This window comes from Cynocephalus volans, chromosome 15 (genome assembly GCF_027409185.1).
Source record: "Cynocephalus volans isolate mCynVol1 chromosome 15, mCynVol1.pri, whole genome shotgun sequence".
Taxonomy (NCBI): Eukaryota; Metazoa; Chordata; class Mammalia; order Dermoptera; family Cynocephalidae; genus Cynocephalus; species Cynocephalus volans.
In genome coordinates this window covers 74811511-74831289 of record NC_084474.1, presented here as the reverse complement: position 1 = coordinate 74831289, position 19779 = coordinate 74811511, and the positions used below count along the sequence as shown (strand labels likewise).

The 19779-nt window shown below is 37.3% G+C and overlaps 1 pseudogene; it reads right to left on the bottom strand.

The window, feature by feature from the left end:
- Positions 1-451: 451 nt before the first annotated feature.
- Positions 452-1129, bottom strand: LOC134363711 (translocon-associated protein subunit alpha-like; annotated as a pseudogene).
- Positions 1130-19779: the final 18650 nt, after the last annotated feature.

Sequence of the window (19779 nt, the reverse complement as noted above, 5' to 3'; positions counted from 1 at the left end):
TGAAATTTGAGTTATTGCAAAAAAGGAACAAATTGTTTTTTAAAAAACAGTTTAAGACAGGACATCTATAATCATCTTGAGCAAATAATCATTGAGTTTTGGGGGAAAAGGTCATAAAATGTCAAAAAGTTAGAGACAATAGCATTATTTAGCATTCTAAAGGCACGTTCCAGGTAGTTTGACAATGATTCTGGTAAGACCAACTGCGCACATACATATACACCTACACACATAGATTTTAATGTTTTTTTAAAAAAGCAAAATTTGTTACTTTAGAAAAATGAATGCAGTGTGTTTTCAGCAATACTATCACCGTAGACTCTGACTACTCAGTCCACACATAGATAGTAACTGCTTCTGTGGTGATATGGCTTCTCTGCACTAATTCCCATCAGGCCTAAACACATTAGGGCAGGTTAAGGAAAGATTGAATTGCTGCACAAAGGAACATTTACTCATCAGATCACACCAACTTCTTCTGTCCCCATTTCCTGTGCAACCTTCTTGGTGAAGTTTTATCGATCTGATTCAAAGTTTCCTGAGGAATCCAACTCACGTCAACACCATTTTGACTTGATGTACCCATTTCTACCTTCTGTATGGGTCTCTTGTGCTTTCTAGATTCTAAGAGTTGATGAAGACCTCCAACAACTGGAAGCCCAAGACCAGCGAGGAATATATACAGAAAGATTATTTCTTCATCTAAATCATCCTCTCTTTCAATAACTGTCACTGTTTGATTGAAGACAGCATCTTGGAATATATTACCATTCAGAACTTTGTAGTTCAGATTGATGACCAGCCCAAAGGGTTGCCTGCCCATGGGCCCTACAGGAATGAAGGAGTACTCAAAAGTTGCCTGTCTCTGGGGTGGCACCACAGTGTTCAGAGGAAGAGCTGTGAAATTCTGGATATAAAAGTGGTAGTGCTGAGGATAACGGAATGAGGCTTCTAGGGATTCAACAATAAAATCTTCTATACTCTTGTTTATAAAGCCTACCAGGAACTTCACCATGTTATTTGCTGGAAAATCTCCTCCTTTTACAAACAGGATAGTTGTACCTGCACTCGGTGAAGCTTCAGGGGAGAAGAGTCTCATGGCACAGCCGGTCCAGTGTCCAGTCCCCATCCACCAGTGCTCTTGGTGGCCCTACTTTAGATTCTTATTTTTTACTCTGTATACAATGTGTATTTTCTTTCTCCAGCTGCTTTTAAGATTTATTCCTTATCACAGGTTTTCAAAAATTTTATTATAATATGCCTTGGTGAGGTTTTCTTTGTGTTTATCCCGCATGGGTTTCTGTAGGATGTGTGGATTTGTAGTTGTCATCAAATTTGCAAAATGTTTTGCCAGCATTTCTTCAAATAGTTTTCTGTTTCCCTTTCTCTCTCCTGTTTTCATAAATCTCTAATCACACATATCTTGACACTTGATATTGTCCCTGGGTCACTAAGCTCTACTCATTTTGTTCAGTCTTTTCTCCCCGTGAGCTTCAGTTTACATAGTTTCTATTGCTACGCTTTCAAGTTGTGATATTTTTTTCCTTCTTAGTGTTAATCAGTTGTGAATTTTCTCCAGTGAAACTTTCTATTTCACATATTGTTATATTTCTGGAAGTTCCACTTGGTTTTATTCCTTTATTTTTTGTTTCATTAGACTTATGTTTCCCTTTAAATCCTTGAGGGTATTTATAACAGCCATCTTAAGGTCCCTGTCTGCCAATTCCATTACCTGTATCATTTTTTATCTTTTTCTAGTGAAACAGAAATAAATAATAATTATGCTTCTCCTTGTAGTAGATTACATCTTTCCACTTATTCATATGTCTACAATTTTTTATTAGATCCTGGAAATTGTGCATTTTAGATTGTTTAATGCTAAATTTTTTAAATATATATTTATTTTTAAACTTAGATTTTATACTGGCAAACCTTTAAGTTGCTTGTTGATCAGCTTTTCAAAGTTTTCTTATAAGCTGTGTTAGGACAAGTTTAGAGTGTCCTTTACTCTACAGCTAGCTTACTCCCTCTTGCAAGGCATGACCCTCTAGTGTCTCCACTGCTGAATGCCTCAGAGCTTCGACAAGAACTCTCAACCATGGTTGACCAGAGCTCCAACATCTCCCAGCCCTGGGTGTACTTCAGGAACTCTTCAGCTTATGGTTCCTTGATTGCGCTTTGCCCAGCCTCATGAAGTCTCACCCTTCACATCTGTGGTTTCAACACAATATTCAACACAATATTTGGTGGGGGAAGGGATGTCTTTATGCAGATTTTGGAGATCTTTCTCTGGGGAGCTCCCCTCTCTCTAGTACTCTATGCCTCAAATTCCAGACATCTCAATCTTTCCAAATTTCAATCTGTCTCCTTCTGTGTTCTGCTTGGAATCCCCTTCCTTACTCTGCAATTGGAAAGTGTCTCCAGACAGAAAGCCAGGATGAACATAAAGTTTACTTTGTTTATTTGTCTTCTTTCATGAATCTCATTTCTTCACTGCTTAGTGTCTAGTGCCCAGAAATAGTCACCTTATGTATTTTATCCAGTTCTCTATCTGCTTACTACGAGAGAGTAAGTTCTATCACAGCGACTTCCTCATAGCCAGAAGCAGAGGTAAGCCTGTATAAAATCTGGCAATTTATTTTTTTAAAAAAAGGTTTTCTTTCAAAAAAGGAAATGGATTCTGAGAATATTTCATCATAAGAAATACCTAATCTAGTACACTTATTTTCAAACTTGGTTGTACATTGGAATGGCCTGGATCCCCACTCCCAGAATTTCTGATTTAAATGGTCTGGGATGTCTGAGTATCAGAAATTTTAAAAGACTCCTTGGTGGTTCTGCTATGCAGCCAAGACTGAGAACCTCTGTCTTGGTAAGCTGAAGTAGGTAGGAACTGATATTACACTACAAAGAGATGTATATAGTGTACTTGTGTGGAGCAGGTGGGGGTTCTGTACACACAACTGAGTATACATATGTACATGGAGTTTACCTTCCACCTAGCTCTCTAGATCGGTAGTTCTCAAACATTATTATTGTGGAAGCACTGTTCAAGATAAATGCCTAACAAAGAATATTGTTCTAGCTCAGGATGTGCCTAGCCAGCTCTAAGAAAAGAACAGGAATGCTGTTCAAGTGTCTGAAGGCCATTAGAAAGAGCTGTTTGTAGGTGGATCAGGGCCTATATTTCATGGATTAACCATATAATTACCTGCTCATTAATGTGAGTGATGGTGGTTACCACTGAATCCTACCAAAGCAGGCACATGTTTGGCATGCCAGGGCTTAGGGTAGAGCTCATATCCCTCTTCTCCACCCTCCAGTTACTGCAGGTTTGCAGACCAAAGCCACACTAAAGGAGTTATTGACGGTTAAGCTATTTCCACTAAATCAGGGATTGAATAGAAAAACTTCATGGCCTAAATTGGATTTTTCTCCTCTGGATGTACTCAAAAACAATGAAAACATAAAGTTAGTATACATTTATTTGAGAACCAGGTTTTTGATATTTGCAACCTCAATAACAGCACCAACTATCCTATGGAATAGGATAACCTTGTTTTAAAGAAGAAACCAAGGAAAACCTTAGTACCTTAGCTTTTATGGTTCTGCTTGGTGAACACAGAGGAAAAAGACTGACAAAACTGATTAAAGTATATGAGTTCTTGATGAAGCAAATGTGGAAATCTAAGGCCATTGTTATATCCCATTTGCTCCCCGTGGAAATCTCAGTGGCTTCTATGTGGGTCTGCTAGGGGTCCACTAATCACAATGTGAATACTGCTTACAGATAAGGGCTGTCCCAGGTCTAATGTCCTGTGATCCTATAGGTAGAGTATCTTGCCCAGGGTAGGCAGTCAATTAATGTTTATAGAATTTTTTTTTCTTTTTTCATCCCACAGTGGTATTCTTCTCAGCTAAAAACATTTGCCCTCTAAATTCCCCATGAATATTTATATATTTATAGCAGAAGAAGACACAAATATGGAGTCAGGCAAACTTGATTTCAAATCCCAGGACTAAGCAATATCAGTTGAATCTAAATATGATTGTTTTCAGATTAGTCCAAACTGAAGGGCAGGATGAGGGGAAAAAAGAAGGTAAAAATTGTTTTTAATGCCTTTACAACACACACAAGTCACCCCCACTATTCACAGATTCATTTGACAAACCAATATTGAAATTATTCTACTTTCACAAGGGCATCACTAGCACTTAGAAAGTTTTCTGGCACATATTACTCACTCAATAGATGTTTGGACACTGGAGGTTCAAAGACAAATATAGTTCACCATTGTCTAAAGGTTTTTGGAAAGCAATGTGAAAGTCTTTGGATTATCTCTGTTCTTTTTCCCAGCTAGATTCCTATCTCCCCATCTTGTATGCAAGGCTAAGGATAGAGCCAAATGTTCTGAGGGCCCTAGTTTGAAGGATCTCTAGGAAAACTGACTATTTCTTAGCAGAATCCTCAGCAGGGGTACATGTCTGCTCCATGGTGAGTCTGGTTTCTCCTACCAGTATGTGATGAGAACTTTCCACCAGTTTCTTCCTATCAGTGTGAGGCGCTGTATGTGTGATCACATCCAAATTTCACGAGATAATATTATGCCCCAAGAGATAACATTATTTCAATTCTACAGATCATAAAATTAAGTATAGAGAGGTTAAGTAATTTTTCAAAAGACACAACTAGGAATAACGGAACAAAGATTCCAACCAAAACATTTGCCTTTCAGATATTCAAAGGTTCATATTGCAGAACATCAAAACAACCAACTGACTTCCCAGAGAACCTCTGGACTTGGGTCCAGGCCAGACTCAGGGTTTGGACCAGGCCTCCAAGACTTCCTTGGTTTACCCAAGTTCAGATGCCACACAACTTGGCTAAAACAGTTGTGCAAGGGCAGGATTTACAAGAGTATTTTCAGCTAATCAAATCCCAAGGATAGAAGCCTGATGTAATGGGAAGAATATCAGCTATAGAGTTCAGACACCTACCTGGTTTCTAGGCCCAACTTTATCAATCAATATGAAAGAGTGGCACAACTGCTACTTATTATATTTGTTAAAAAGCTCACATTAGAAAATCTAGAAAAAATCACAATAAGTTCATAATTCATTTATTTTTTAAAAAGTGATAGAAATTTAAAGAAAGTGCCCTTTGGCCTTTTAGGAAAAAGTCTGATGGGAAAAGAATTTGAACCATTAATTAGAGTGAGGATTTTGATCTAGCTCCAGTTTTCATTTATTCCAGCTTTTTTTTTTTTTCTGTCACTCATTAACATGAATAATTAAGGTTTAGTTCAAGGTTCAGCATAAAATTGCATATTCGGTATGATCACAACTATGTAAAAAATAAATGATTCATTTAAAAAAGGAGCTTGGAAGGACATACAATTAAATATTAACAGTTAACAGTGATTGTCACTTGAGTGATGTAACTATAGGTGAATTTTTTTCCTAAGAAAATTCTTTTCATAATGAACTCTCTTTAGTCCTGTTAGAACTCATCAAAACGTATACATTGAAACTAACAATAGAGTCATTGAACAAGTAAGGGGTGTCTCAAAAAGTTCTTATCTATAAACATTATCTACTTGGGGATAAAGCAAAGATAAAGGGCAAAAGATTATTTTACAAAAAGTAGCCATAATTTTTATAACCGTGAATATATTTCTGCAAGCAATATAATTTAGAGGTGGTACTGATACTTGATGTAAAGGCAGAGATCTCTCCATAGTCTACTTTAAGATTGTACAATGTCTCAAACTATTACTCACACTGAATTGTGGCCAAAGAACAGAATAAACCATAATAAGCACAAGTTACACACACTACAAATTGTAAACAGTTAAATGTCTATATTAACCTGGGTTTTCTCACGGGTGTTCATTGGGTTGGATAATATCAAGTTGGAAGAGCACATATTTGAAAATTCCACATATATATTCCAGTTTCTTGAAATACAGGATCGTATCTGCAATCTAATCACGTGGACCAAGTTCAAAATGTAACCTATCCCCCCCCACACACAGTGTTGCTAAATACTCAGTGTCAACTGATGCTCAACAGTCCTGCCCAAGGCTAGGTGAGGATCTTCATCTACTGACCACTCTTTCATCAACTTCAAATATTTATTTAGCTGCTACCTTCCAGCCCAATCCATTTTTCCAGAAAAAAAAGACAGAAATACTTGGATTTGAACCCAATTGTCAAACATTCCGGACACTGAAGGTGGACTAAATAAAGTAAACCCAAAAAACAGGTAGTCATGGGTGACTGGGAACATGCTGCAGCCATGCCACCACATTTGTAGACAATTCAACTTTCAGCTGAAAATTTAGTGTAGACACCCTTCCAGTGTAATCAGCTGTCACTTTTCCTGTTTAGCAACTGAGTTACTACTTTCCCTTTGACTCCCTTGTGTTCATACTGACTGGGTGCCCTTTCTCAGCAACTGTTCTGAACAAAGGACTGTCATCTGTTGTGGTAAAGAGAAGTAAGGCTAATCCGTTGACAATTTTATCTTTCTTCCAGCCCCGTAAGGGAATGTGGAGCATATGTGCTTCCTCTTTTAGAAGGTTAGTTTCACTGGGTATTGCTACAGTCCACTCCTGCCATTCCTTAAAAATGACAGTATAAAAAAATTTTTTTAAGTTTCCACATTATTTTCTCATTTAATAAGTATAGGATTACTAAAAGTTACGTTTCATGATAGAGAGTTATTGTAGACGCCCAAACCAGGTCTATATTTTTCATTCTTTCTACAAACATGTGAAATACTGGGGAGTTAAAGTCTTAGTGGGTGAGCCTTAACCAATGAAAGACAGGAGACAAGAAGAAACCAGCAGAGAAATTCATTCCACAAACATGTAGAAAGCACGTAATATATTCCAGGCACTATACTTGCTTAATGATATTACATACACCTTTGACATAGACAGCGTAGTTTTGTTTCTCTTTATGGTGGAAAAGAAGTTTCCTCCTTTATCCTGGGAGCTGTGAAAAGTTGGAGTTAACTGGAATAAAAAAAAGGGCTTGCACGTACAATGTGTTTCAAAAACAGCCATTTGATGGCAAGTCTGGAAGCTACGTGAGTTTTTTAAAGTAGACAAAGATCACATCTTCCCATAATTATAATATTAGGTAAAAAAGAAACCTTAGAGGTTAAGTGGAATACCAGAGTCAGAGACATTTCTAAAAACTAAGAATCAATGTAGAGATGCCAATTTTCCTCTTTTTTTTCTCTAATGAAAGCATTCAAAAGTAAACTCAAACTACTGTTACCATATTTTCATAACATAAAGAATATTTTAATTCTAGTAGGAAGGAAATTATCTCAGAATTCCAAAATTTTACTGTATAAAACTCATTAAATATTCTTATTTTTCTTATTTCAATCCCATTCTAGCTTCCCTGACACTGGACCTTTCAAAAGGCCTTAATATATGAGCTTTATCACATGTCTTTTAGGCTCTGGTACTACAGCAGTGAATGAACAGTATCTGACTTCATGCAACTCACATTCTAGAGGGCTCCAGACCTTCATTTTAGTCAGTCATCATTGCAAACATTTCTCTCTGAATTTTTTTTTTAAGCATATTAATTTGAAGTGGTTTTCTTATCTTTTTTAAAGTATATGCTTCTTTCTGCCATCTCAGCCACTAATGCCTGCCCTTTTTATCCAGTGGCCTCTGCCATTTCTTGCTCCTTCTAGTTTTTCCCTTCCAAAGCCATTTCATTCCCTGTGTCCAGAGCTGCACAGCTCTCCTTGTAAGTCACACAGACATCTCACGCACTCTATTCAAAGGTTTCAGATGTCTCAATGACTAGCAGCTGTTCTTGGGAAAGCTGAGCCAGGAGCCCTTTCAAGCAGACGGCTCCAGGAATGTCCCTCCCCTCTGGTGAATAGTACAGACTGGGCCTGCGATGGACAGTCAGCCCAAGATGAGCTCGGCTTTCACTTAGGACACATGACCCAGGAAACTGTTCCTTATTACAAAACATCGCAGCTCTGTCCAGAACGAGCATAATTCAGACCGGCTCTCTTGGTGGTCATTCAAAAAGGATTGCATCATTGCAAAAAAAGATCCCTAAGCCCCCCTCATCTCCCCCCCAACCCAGTGGTCCAGGTGTGGGAGGGCCCCCTTAAGCATTCAGCAAGAATGCAATACAGCACAAACACAGTCCTTTACAGCTCATGCAGATCATTTCCTTACTTGCTTGGAAATTGTGGTAAAACTCATTTCCTGCCTTTGAGTTGCAGTTATGTATGATTGTGCAGTGTTTAAGCAGCAGGCCGTGGAAATGTAACCTTCTAGAGCTTAAGGACTACACATAATCATATGCACCATTCCTCCACCTTCAGACAGGACTATACCTGAGTCATTACATTAAAATCAGAGAAATCCAGCCATAGCCCAAGGGAAGACAGGGCAGAGGCTCCTACCATTTTTGTCAATCAACCACTGCAAGGTGTAAGAATATTCTGCTGTCAAACACATTTATCTTGGGGCATAAGTGAAATCCTTCAAACCACAGCTTATTAGTCTCTCCTTCCTTCATGTCTGCACTTGTGCAGGTGGCATGAGACTAGTCAGTATCCACTAAAGCTTAAACACCATCTTTCTTTCTCTAAATATTCTCAACCCCCAAATGTCTGGGACTTAGGTGGCTGTTATAGCTGAGCTATGAAGCTGAACAAGAATCCAAGGCGTGTAGATCAGTGAGCTACCTAAGGATCTGAAACAGGAGGCTCTAACTACCTTGTGATAAAAAGGTACTTTTATTTGCTCCAGAAGGATAGCCAGGTTAGGTCCACTCATTGTTCCTAGACTGCAGGCCAGGAGACAAATGGAAACCCATAAATCATATTTCAATATATTTTAAAGATATAAATCAAGCTAACAAGCTGTTTCTTAAAATATGTTCTATCCTCCTTCCTTGAGAAGTATGAGGGTACTTCAAAAAGTTCATGGAAAAGTAAAATTGAAAGATAATATGAATCTTTCCATGAACTTTTTAAAGCATCTTTATATACTATCATAACAAAATTGAAAAGTATTTCTAACACTGTTTATTTGAAATGACAGGAAGTTCTATTACCAAAGAAAATTGAATTTCATTCAAATTGAGATATTCTGTTGATAAGCTGCCAATGTCAGAATGAGTTCTAAAGTAAAGGCATACAATTCATAAATTATTATATATTTCTTCCACAAAATTACTTTCTTGACTTTATTTCAACACATCACTAATTATGTTATTAAAGATATTCACATAATTTGTGTTTTACTGACAGCAAAACCAAATTAGACAAACTTCTCTTGAGTCATTGTAGTTCTTAGTTTTTTTGAAATTAATTTCAATTCAGAGAAATTTTCCTCTTCTGTAAGAATTGCCGAAAAATTCTTTAAGAATACTTAAATTCACAAATTAACCATAATTTTGCAGCTAAGTGCATGCCGATCAGAGAGGTGCCTAGCCGGAGAAGTGGAAGATCTATGGAGACCACACGCCTTGCGGTGCCAGCACGCAAACCAGCAGGTAGGCCTCACTCCCACCACCCAACTCCATCCACAGCCCGGCCAAGTGCATGCTAACTGGAGAGGCCCAAGACCCAAGGCAACCACACACACAAGGCAATAGTGGGCAACTGAGCAGACACTGAGGCAGCCATACCAAATTGGCAACCCCAGCAGCATCCTAGCCAGACAATAGTGTCAAACCAATGGACAGTGAATTCCCCTGCCACAATGACTAAACATCAAAGGAAAGATAACAGAAGTATGAAAAATCAAGAAAGTATACCATGCTTTGGTAATAAGTCTCAAGGTCTATATCCTATAGAACAAGAAGCCCTTGAAATGTCTGAAAAGGAATTTTGAGTGATAATTCTAAGGATGCTAAATGAAATACAAGAAAACTCAGCTAGACAACACGATGAAATGAGGAAAAGTATACAAGGCCTGAAAGAAGAAATGTACAAGGAAATCAATGCCCTGGAAAAGAATGTAGCAGAGCTGGCCGAGCTGAAGAATTCATTCAATGAAATAAAAAACACAATGGAGAGTTTAACCATCAGGCTTGAAGAAGTAGAAGAGAGAACTTCTGACCTTGAAGATGGGCTATTTGAAATAACACAGGCAGACAAAAAAAAAAAGAAGACAGAATTAAAAACAAAGAAGAAAATCTAAGAGAGATATCAGACAAGCTTAAGCACTCATATATCCAAATCATGGGTATTCCAGAAGGGGAGGAAAAAAGAGATTGCATTGAAAATATATTCAACAAAATAGTGGCAGAAAACTTCCCAGGTATAGGAAAAGACACAGATCTACAGATTCAGGAAGCTCAAAGATCCCCAAATGTATTCAACCTGAAAAGGTCTTCTCCAAGACATGTTATAGTCAAATTGGCAAGACTCAAAGACAGAGAGAGAATCTAAAAGCTGCAAGAGAGAAGCGTCAAATCACCTATAAAGGAGCCCCAATCAGGCTAACAACAGACTTGTCATCACAAACCCTAAAAGCCAGAAAGGAATGGGATGATATATTCAAAATACTAAAAGACAGAGATTGTCAGCCAAGAATACTCTACCCCACAAGGTTATCCTTCAGAAATGAAGGGCAAATAGTATATTTCTCAGACAAACAAAAACTGTGGGAGTTCACTACCACATGACCATCCTTACAAGAAATTCTCAAGGGAGTACTGGGTTTGGTACCAGAAAAACAACTACCACTGCCATAAAAACACAAGAAAAATCAAAACCCACTAGGAAAACTAAAATGGCAATAATGAAGAGGAAAAAAAAGTTCATCTACAACCCAAGGAACCAACACATACAGAAAACAAACAGTAAATCAGAAAGAAAGGAACAAAAGACAGTTAAGACATCCAAACAAAAATCAATAAAATGCTAGGAGTAAATCAACCCTTTTCAATAACAACTCTTAATGTAAAAGGATTAAATCCCACAATCAAAAGACACAGACAGGCTGATGGTGATTAAAAAGGAGGACCCAACTATATGCTGCTTTCAAGAGACCCACCTCACCTATAAAGACTAACATAGACTTAGAGTAAAAGGATGGAAAAAGATTTACCATGCAAACAAAAATGAAAAACGAGCTGGAGTAGCTATTCTTATATCTGATAAAATAGACTTTAAACTAAAACCATAAAAAGAGATAATGAGGGCCACTACATAATGATAAAAGGATTGATCCATCAAGAAGACATAACAATCATAAATATGTACACACCCAATGTTGGAGCAGCCAGATTTATAAAACAAACTATATTAGACCTAAAGAAGGAAATAGACACTAATACCATAATAGCAAGGGACCGGAACACCTCACTGTTAATATTGGACAGATTGTCTAGGCAAAGAATCAGCACAGAAACACAAGATCTAAACAGCACTCTTGACCAATTGGACATGGTAGATATCTACAGAACATTCCATCCAAAAACCTGAGAATATTCATTCTTCTCATCAGCACATGTATCATTCTCTAGGATAGATCACATGTTAGGTCACAAATAAAGTCTCAACAAATTCAAAAAAATTGGAATTATCCCATGTATTTTTTCAGAACACAATGGATTAAAATTATAAATCAATAACATATGAAATTCTGGAAACTATACAAGGACATGGAAATTAAACAGCATTCTACTTAATGACATATGGGTCCATGAAGAAATCAAATAGGAAATAAAAAAATGTATTAAAACTAATGAAAATAATGATACATCATACCAAAACCTGTGGGATACTGCAAAAACAGTACTAAGGGGGAAATTTATCACATTAAACGCTTACTTCAGAAGAATGGAAAGACGGCAAGTGAAAAACCTAATACTTCACCTTAAAGAACTAGAAAAACAAGAATAATCCAAATCCAAAGTCAGCAAATGGAAAGAAATCAGTAAGATGAGAGCAGAGCTTAATGAAATTGAAACCCAAAAAACAATACAAAAGATCAATGAATCAAAAACTTGATTTTTTGAAAAGATAAATAAAATTGACAAACCATCAGCATGACTAACTAAAAAAAAGAGAGAAGATCCAAATAACAAAAATTAGAAATGAAGACGGTGATATTATAACTGATATGTCTGAAATACAAAGAATCATTCAAGACTACTATAAACAACTATATGCCAACAAATCTGAAAATCTGGAGGAAATGGATAAAATTCTGGACACACACAAGCTACCAAAACTGAGCCAAGAAGATGTAGAAAACCTGAACAGACCAATAACAGTAAAAGAGATTGAAGCTGTTATCAGAAATTTCCAAACAAAGAAAAGCCCAGGACCAGATGGATTCACAGCAGAATTCTACCAAACATTCAAAGAGAAATTGACACCAATTCTCTCCAAACTATTCCAAAAGATTGAGACAGAGGCAATTCTCCCAAACTCATTCTGTGAAGCAAACATCACCCTGATACCTAAACCAGGTAAAGATGCAACTAAAAAAGAAAACTACAGGCCAATATCCTTGATGAATATAGATGCAAAAATCCTCAATAAAATACTAGCTAACAGAATACAGCAGCACATATGCAAAATTATGCACCATGATCAAGTGGGATTCATCCCAGGGATGCAAGGTTGGTTCAACATATGCAAATCAATAAATGTGATACACTATATCAATAAAATTAAACAGAAGGACCATATGAACATCTCTATAGATGCTGAAAAAGCATTTAATAAAATTCAACACTCATTCATGACAAAGACTCTCTATAAGTTAGGTGTAGATGGAAAGTATCTCAACATAATTAAAGCCATATATGATAAACCCACTGTCAATATCATCTTGAATGGGGAAAAGCTGAAAGCTTTTCCTTTAAGAACAGAAACTAGACAAGGATGCCCACTCTCACCACTCCTATTCAACATAGTGTTGGAAGTACTAGCCAGAGCAATCAGAGAAGAGAAGGAAATAAAGGGCATCCAGATTGGAAAAGATGAAGTCAAACTGTCCCTCTTTGCAGATGACATGATTCTATATATCGAACAGCCTAAAGCCTCTACCAAAAACTCTTGGAGTTGATAAATGATTTCAGCAAAGCAGCAGGATACAAAACCAACACAAAAAAATCAGTAGCATTTTGATTCTCCAATAGTGAACATGCTGAAAGAGAAATCAAGAAAGCTTGCCCATTTACAATAGCCACAAAAAAAAAAAAAAAAACCCACTTAGGAACTGAGTTAACCAACAATGTGAAGAATCTCTGTAATGAGAACTAAAAACCACTGCTGAGAGAAATTAAAGAGGACACAAGAAGATGGAAAGGCATTCCATGCTCTTGGATTGGAAGAATCAACATAGTGAAAATGTCCATACTACCCAAAGTGATATACAAATTCAATGCAATCCCCATTAAAATTCCAATGACATTTTTCTCAGAAATGGAAAAAAACTATCCAGACATTTATATGGAATAAGAAAAGACCATGCATAGCCAAAGCTATTCTGAGAAAAAAAAAATAAAGCTGGAGGCATAACACTACCTGACTTTAAACTATACTACAAAGCTATAATAACCCAAACAGCATGGTACTGGCATATAAACAGACACATTGATCAATGGACTAGAATATAGAATCCAGAAATCAACCCACACACCTACAGCCATCTGATCTTTGACAAAGACACCAAGCCTATACACTGGGGAAGAGACTGCCTCTTCAGCAAATGGTGCTGGGATAACTTAATATCAACATGCAGGAGAATGAAACTAGATCCATACCTCTCACCATATACTAAAATCAACTCAAAATGGATTAGAGAAAAAAGTACACACCTTGAAACAATAAAACTTCTTAAAGAAAACATAGCAGAAACACTTCAGGAAGTAGGACTGGGCACAGACTTCATGAATATGATCCCCAAAGCACAGGCAACCTAAGGAAATCTAAACAAATGGGATTATACCAAACTAAAAAGCTTCTGCCCAGCAAAAGAAAGAATTAACAGAGTTAAAAGACAACCAACAGAGTGGGAGAAAATATTTGCAAAATATACATCTGACAATGGATTAATATCTAGAATATATGAGGAACTGAAACAACTTTACAATAAAAAAAGTAACCCAATTTTAAAAATGGGCAAAAGATCTTAAAAGGCATTTCTCAAAGGAAGGTACATGAAAGGCTGACAGACACATGAAAAAATGCTCAACATCACTCAGCATTTGGGAAATGCAAATCAAAACCACACTGAGATACCATCTCACCCCTGTTAGGATGGCTAAAATCCAAAAGACTCTGAACGATAAATGCTGGCGAGGTTGAGGAGAAAAAGGAACTCTCATACATTGTTGGTGGGACTGCAAAATGGTGCAGCCTCTATGGAAAATGGTATGGAGGTTCCTCAAACAATTGCAGATAGATCAATCATATAACTCAGCTATCCCACAGCTGGGAATATATCCAGAGGAATGGAAATCATCAAGTTGAAGGTATACCTGTTCCCCAATGTTCACTGCAGCACTATTTACAATAGCTAAGAGTTGGAACCAGCCCAAATGTCCATCATCAGATGAATGGATACGGAAAATGTGGTTTATCTGCCCAATGGAATACTACTCTGCTATAAAAAAGAATGAAATACTGCCATTTGCAATGACATGAATGGACCTAGAGAGAATTATATTAAGTGAAACAAGTCAGGCACAGAAAGAGAAATATCACATGTTCTCACTTATTTGTGGGAGCTAAAAATAAATAAATTAATACACAAACAACCAGGGGAGGGGAGGAAAGAAGACACAACAATTACAATTCCTTGAAGTTGATACCTCAAGCAAACAGAAAGGACATTGTTGGGAGGGAGGGGGGATAAGGAGGAGGGAGGGAGGTTTCAGTAATGGGCCACAATAATCAACCTCATTGTATATTGATAAAATAAAATAAAATTAACAAAAAATAAATAAATAAAAAAAATTTAACCATAATTTTACATACCATGTTACAACATTTTCATGAGGTCAAAGGTAATAAATTATTATCACAGAACTGTTATAGAATAATGGTTTTATCACATAAGGCATAATTGCATTGTAATTTTATCATCTCTTTATGAAATATTCAAATTCATACAATATTTTTTAAGATCTGTGTTTTATCTCTTATAGTGGGTATTATATCTTCTGAATTTGATTTACTTGCTTTAATAGCATTTAGTCAGTATTGCCATTATATATCATAGTGATTATGACATCAGATTTGATAGATGTTACATCAAAATGTCTCTGCTTTGACCGAATCCGGAAAACGGTACAGAGTCTCTAAATTGATCGGCACATCATCACTATGGGCACAGCTTAGAACGTTCTCCTAACAAATTCAAAGTATGTACCTTACATGGCACACAGAACGTTTCTGTATTTTGACCAATATTCTACTTTCTGTACTTTTTTTCTTACCTGCCAAGTTTGTTCGATTATCTTAGGCCTGCCATCAATGATCTTTTAATCACTTCAACAAAGCTGAATATTTTTTATTTAACTTTTTGAGACTTTGTTAAATTTTCTTAAATGTTTCTGTAAAAATAAAATTATTTGTAATCCTATCTTCAGTACCAATGTAATGGCTGATGTAGAGAATCAGTATCATACTTTACACTTATTACATCTAGACCGGTGTTGTCCAGTAAAACTTTATGAAGTGATGGAAATTTCCATCCTGAAATTCTATACCTGAACTGTCCAATACTGCAGCCCCTCTCCACATGCAGCTGATAAGCACATGAAATGTGGTATGACTGAGAACCTGGATTTTTAATTTCGTTTAATTTTAATTAATTTAAATCTAAACAGACACTTGTAATTGGTGACCACCATATTAGACAGCACAGATTTCTACCCATATACAAATTTTAAAGTAATATGAATTTTTCGTATTGCAAAATATTTCTCAGTCACCAATATTGTGCCAATTACTGAATATCTCCTTGCCCTACTAGGAAATCTTATTTCATTATGCACAATCTGTTGACTTTACGGTATCTGAGATGAAGGACTTGTAAAGTTAATTAATGTATCTTTCTCTTACTTACAAGTTCTGCCGCTCAGATTCTTCCCATACTCTGATATAGTTGTCCATCTGCAACATTGTCCCACCCAGGGCAGAGATGTACAGAAGTGTTTTGCTGGTGTCTGCAATGTATTTGTGCTTTGTGAGACTTTCTAAAACAGAGCCCTAGGGCCAGGGTTTCTCTTGGCCAAATCTATGGTAAGGTATGTGTGTAAAAAGGAAGATCTGGAGTTGAAAAAGGAGATAGAAGAAGAAAGGGACTAGGATACACAAATTGATTTATTGTTGACTGTACTCAGGACACCCAAATATGGAGACAAATAGGAATTGGCACCTTCTGACCACAACTTTCTTTCCTTGAAAATATTTGCTATTCTGAGAAAGAAGGCCAGGACCTCATATAATCAATAAATTTAAAAAGTTCAATAAGTAATAATTGATTGAATGAATGAACAAGGCTCACATCCATATACTACCCCCACCAATGCCAGGAAGGCTTTGCAATCCACCTTTCTTTGGGGTCCAGTAATCTCACTCATTTAGCTATAATCCTCAGATGATCTTGGCAAATTATAACACATCCCTAGATTTAGTTTCATTTATAACATCAAGAAGTCTGTGTATTGGAAAAAAGACCGTCTCTTCTTGATCTTCACTAAGATATTTTTATATTCACTGTCTGGATTTCTAACAGAATTGCTGGATCTCTATCACAAGATCATTACAAAAATAGTATATCCAGGCACTGCTCATTATAGGACCACCATTTCCAGGACACTATATTAGTTTGCTAGGGCTGCCGTAACAAGGTAATACAAACAGAGTGGCTTAAACAACAGAAATTCATTGTCTTACAGCTCTGGAGTCTAGAAGTCCAGGATCAGGGTGTCAACAGGGCCATGCTCTCTCTGCAGGCATTAAGGAAGGATCTACAGCAGGCCTGTCCCCTAGCTTCTGGTAGTTCCTTGGCTTGTGGCAGCATAACTTCAATCTTTAAATGGCATTCTTCCTGAGTATGTGTGTATTTATGTCCAACTTTCTTATTTTTATAAGGACACCAGTCATATTGGATTAGGGTTCACCCTATTCCAGTAGGACCTTATCGTAACTAATTACACCTGCAGAGACTCTATTTCAAAATGACCCTTCCAAATAAGATCATATTCTGAGCTTCTGGGGTTTAGGACTTCAGCATATGAATTTGGAGGTATACAATTCAACCTATAGGACACATATTTCAGGTTTATTTTTAAATATATTGCTATGTTGCATTTACAAAGTACTTTTTTGTTTTTCTAAAAATTTCATATATTTTCCAAGTGGATTACATATCATTTCCATTTTATAGATAGGGGGATAAAGAAGCAAAAAGAAGGTGAGTGACAATTTAAAATTCACACAATTCTTTCCAACTCTAGTTTCGAGTATCCTAATTTCTAGGCCAGTTATTTTAGTCCAAGACTACTTTATGTTGCCTCTTCTCCATACATGATTTATTTTTCTAAAGATGCCTCTATTGCTATAGCTCTAATTCCCATCCAAGCTGAATGTTTAAAAGCCACTCAGACTTGCCTGCCTTCTGTGTCCATAAAAATCCCAACTTGATCCTTTGCTGTTATTGTGTTTGGTCTGAAGAACAAGTTAAACTTGTCACAGAGATTGACCCTGAATTCTGAGTCTTCCCGGAGGCAACTCAGATGGTTATTGACCCTGGACATCAAGGACTGGTTTCCTCAGAGTCACAGGAGTATCCCTGGGCATCTGGCGGATGACATCTCTGTGCTTTTGCAGGGGCAAACCAGAGAGGTGGCAGAAAAAGCCAAGGATCGGAAGTCAGCAGAACTTGGCTACTGCTCTACCATGCCACATAGTAGTTAAAGTCAAACCTCAGATTTCATAATATAATCTCAGTAATATAATGGGACTCATCAGAATGAATATAAAAGCATTTTATAAATCATAAAGCACTACATAAATGCTAGTTCTTCATGTAATAGTAGGTATATTCCACACCTGTCTCACTGAGCATTTGAGCTAATTGTTTAGGTCCCACCACCACCTCCAACCCTCTAGGTGTTCAGAACACTCCCTTCTGTTCCTCAGCATCCTGCATGGAACAATGACTGGTCACCATCCTGCTTTGACACAAGCTTTGGATGGTCCTTGTTCAGGCCTGACATCTGTAGCTCTACCTTATCCATGCAGAACCTCCCTCCTCCCTTTACTCTACACCATGAAATCTTTATCTAATCTAAAGGAAAGAAGGTTTCAGTGTGGCCTGGAGAAGTTATACTGGATCAAATAACCTGTCAGTTATTTCCAAATTTTTCAAAGCTCAAGAGTCAAGAGCTTGACAGCTCTCTTCTCTGATCCTCTCTGATGAACTTCCCTAAGTTGATGGATAATGCATGTTTAGATGCCTGGTAATAGAAAGGGCTTTAGGCCTCAAGTTCAAGAAAAGTGAACTGAGGGAAACACACGTCAACTCTTAAAAATATTATTTGAAGATCTGGACAATGCATAATTCATGGTAGCGATTCCTCTGCTGTATTATAAGGTGAAATCATAGGGTAAAACTCACTCTGGGAAGGTAATTTAGTGTAAAAGTAGTCAAAGAGACTTCTAATGGGAAGCAGGAGCCTGGGTACCATCTTGCTTGGCTAGTACCAGCTGCGTTAGCTAAGGCTGGTGCCTAAACACCTACAGGTGGTTGAATAATGGCACTAAATGTATCAGGTCCTAATCCCTTAACCCTGTAAATGTTACCTTCCTTATATGAAAAAAGGATCTTTGCAGATGTGATTGCATTAAGGATCTTGAGATGAAGAGATTGTCCTGGATTATCCAGGTGGGCCCTAAATACAGTCAACAAATGTCTTTGTCCATTCATGCTGCTATAATAAAATATCTGAGATTGGGTAATTTATAAAGAACAGAAATGTATTTCTCACAGTTCTGGATGTTGGGAAGTCCAAGATTAAGGCGCCAGCAGGTTTGCTGTGTGTTGAGGGCTGTTCTCTTTTTCCAAGATGACCCCCTATTGCTGCATCCTCCAGAGGGGACAAACACTGTGTCCTTACATGGCAGAAGGGGCAAAAGGAAGTGAACGCACTCTCTTAAATCCTTTTATAAGGGCCCTGACCCATCCATGAGGGTTCTGCCCTCATGACTTAATCACCTCCTAAAGGCCCCACTTCTTAATACTACTGCATTGGTGATTAAGTTTCAACACATGAATTTTGGGAGAGCATTCAGACCATAGCAAAAAATGTGTTTATAAAAAATATACAGAAGGAGATTTCAGACACACAGAGAGAGACGATGAGAAGATGGAACAGAGAGAGAGGTGAGAATGCTTACATTGCTGGCTGTGAGGTGGAGGAACGGGCCATGAGACAATGAATGGCAGGTGTGCTCCCAGCCACCAGAAACTGCAAAAGACAAGGACACAGAGCCTCCCCTAGAGCCTGCAGTGGGAGTGCAGCTGTGCCAACACCTTGGTTTTGGCCCAGTGGTACTCATTTCATACTTCTGACCTCTAGAACTTGAGAGAATACATTTCTGTTGTTTTAAGTTAGTGCTAATTTGTTACAGCAGCCCTAAGAAACTAATAAAATACCTCGGAGTCCAAGTTTCTCATCTGCTGAATTAGGGATGGGAGGCAGAATAGATGAGTGGTTCTTAACTCTGGCTACACAATAGTGACAGAACTT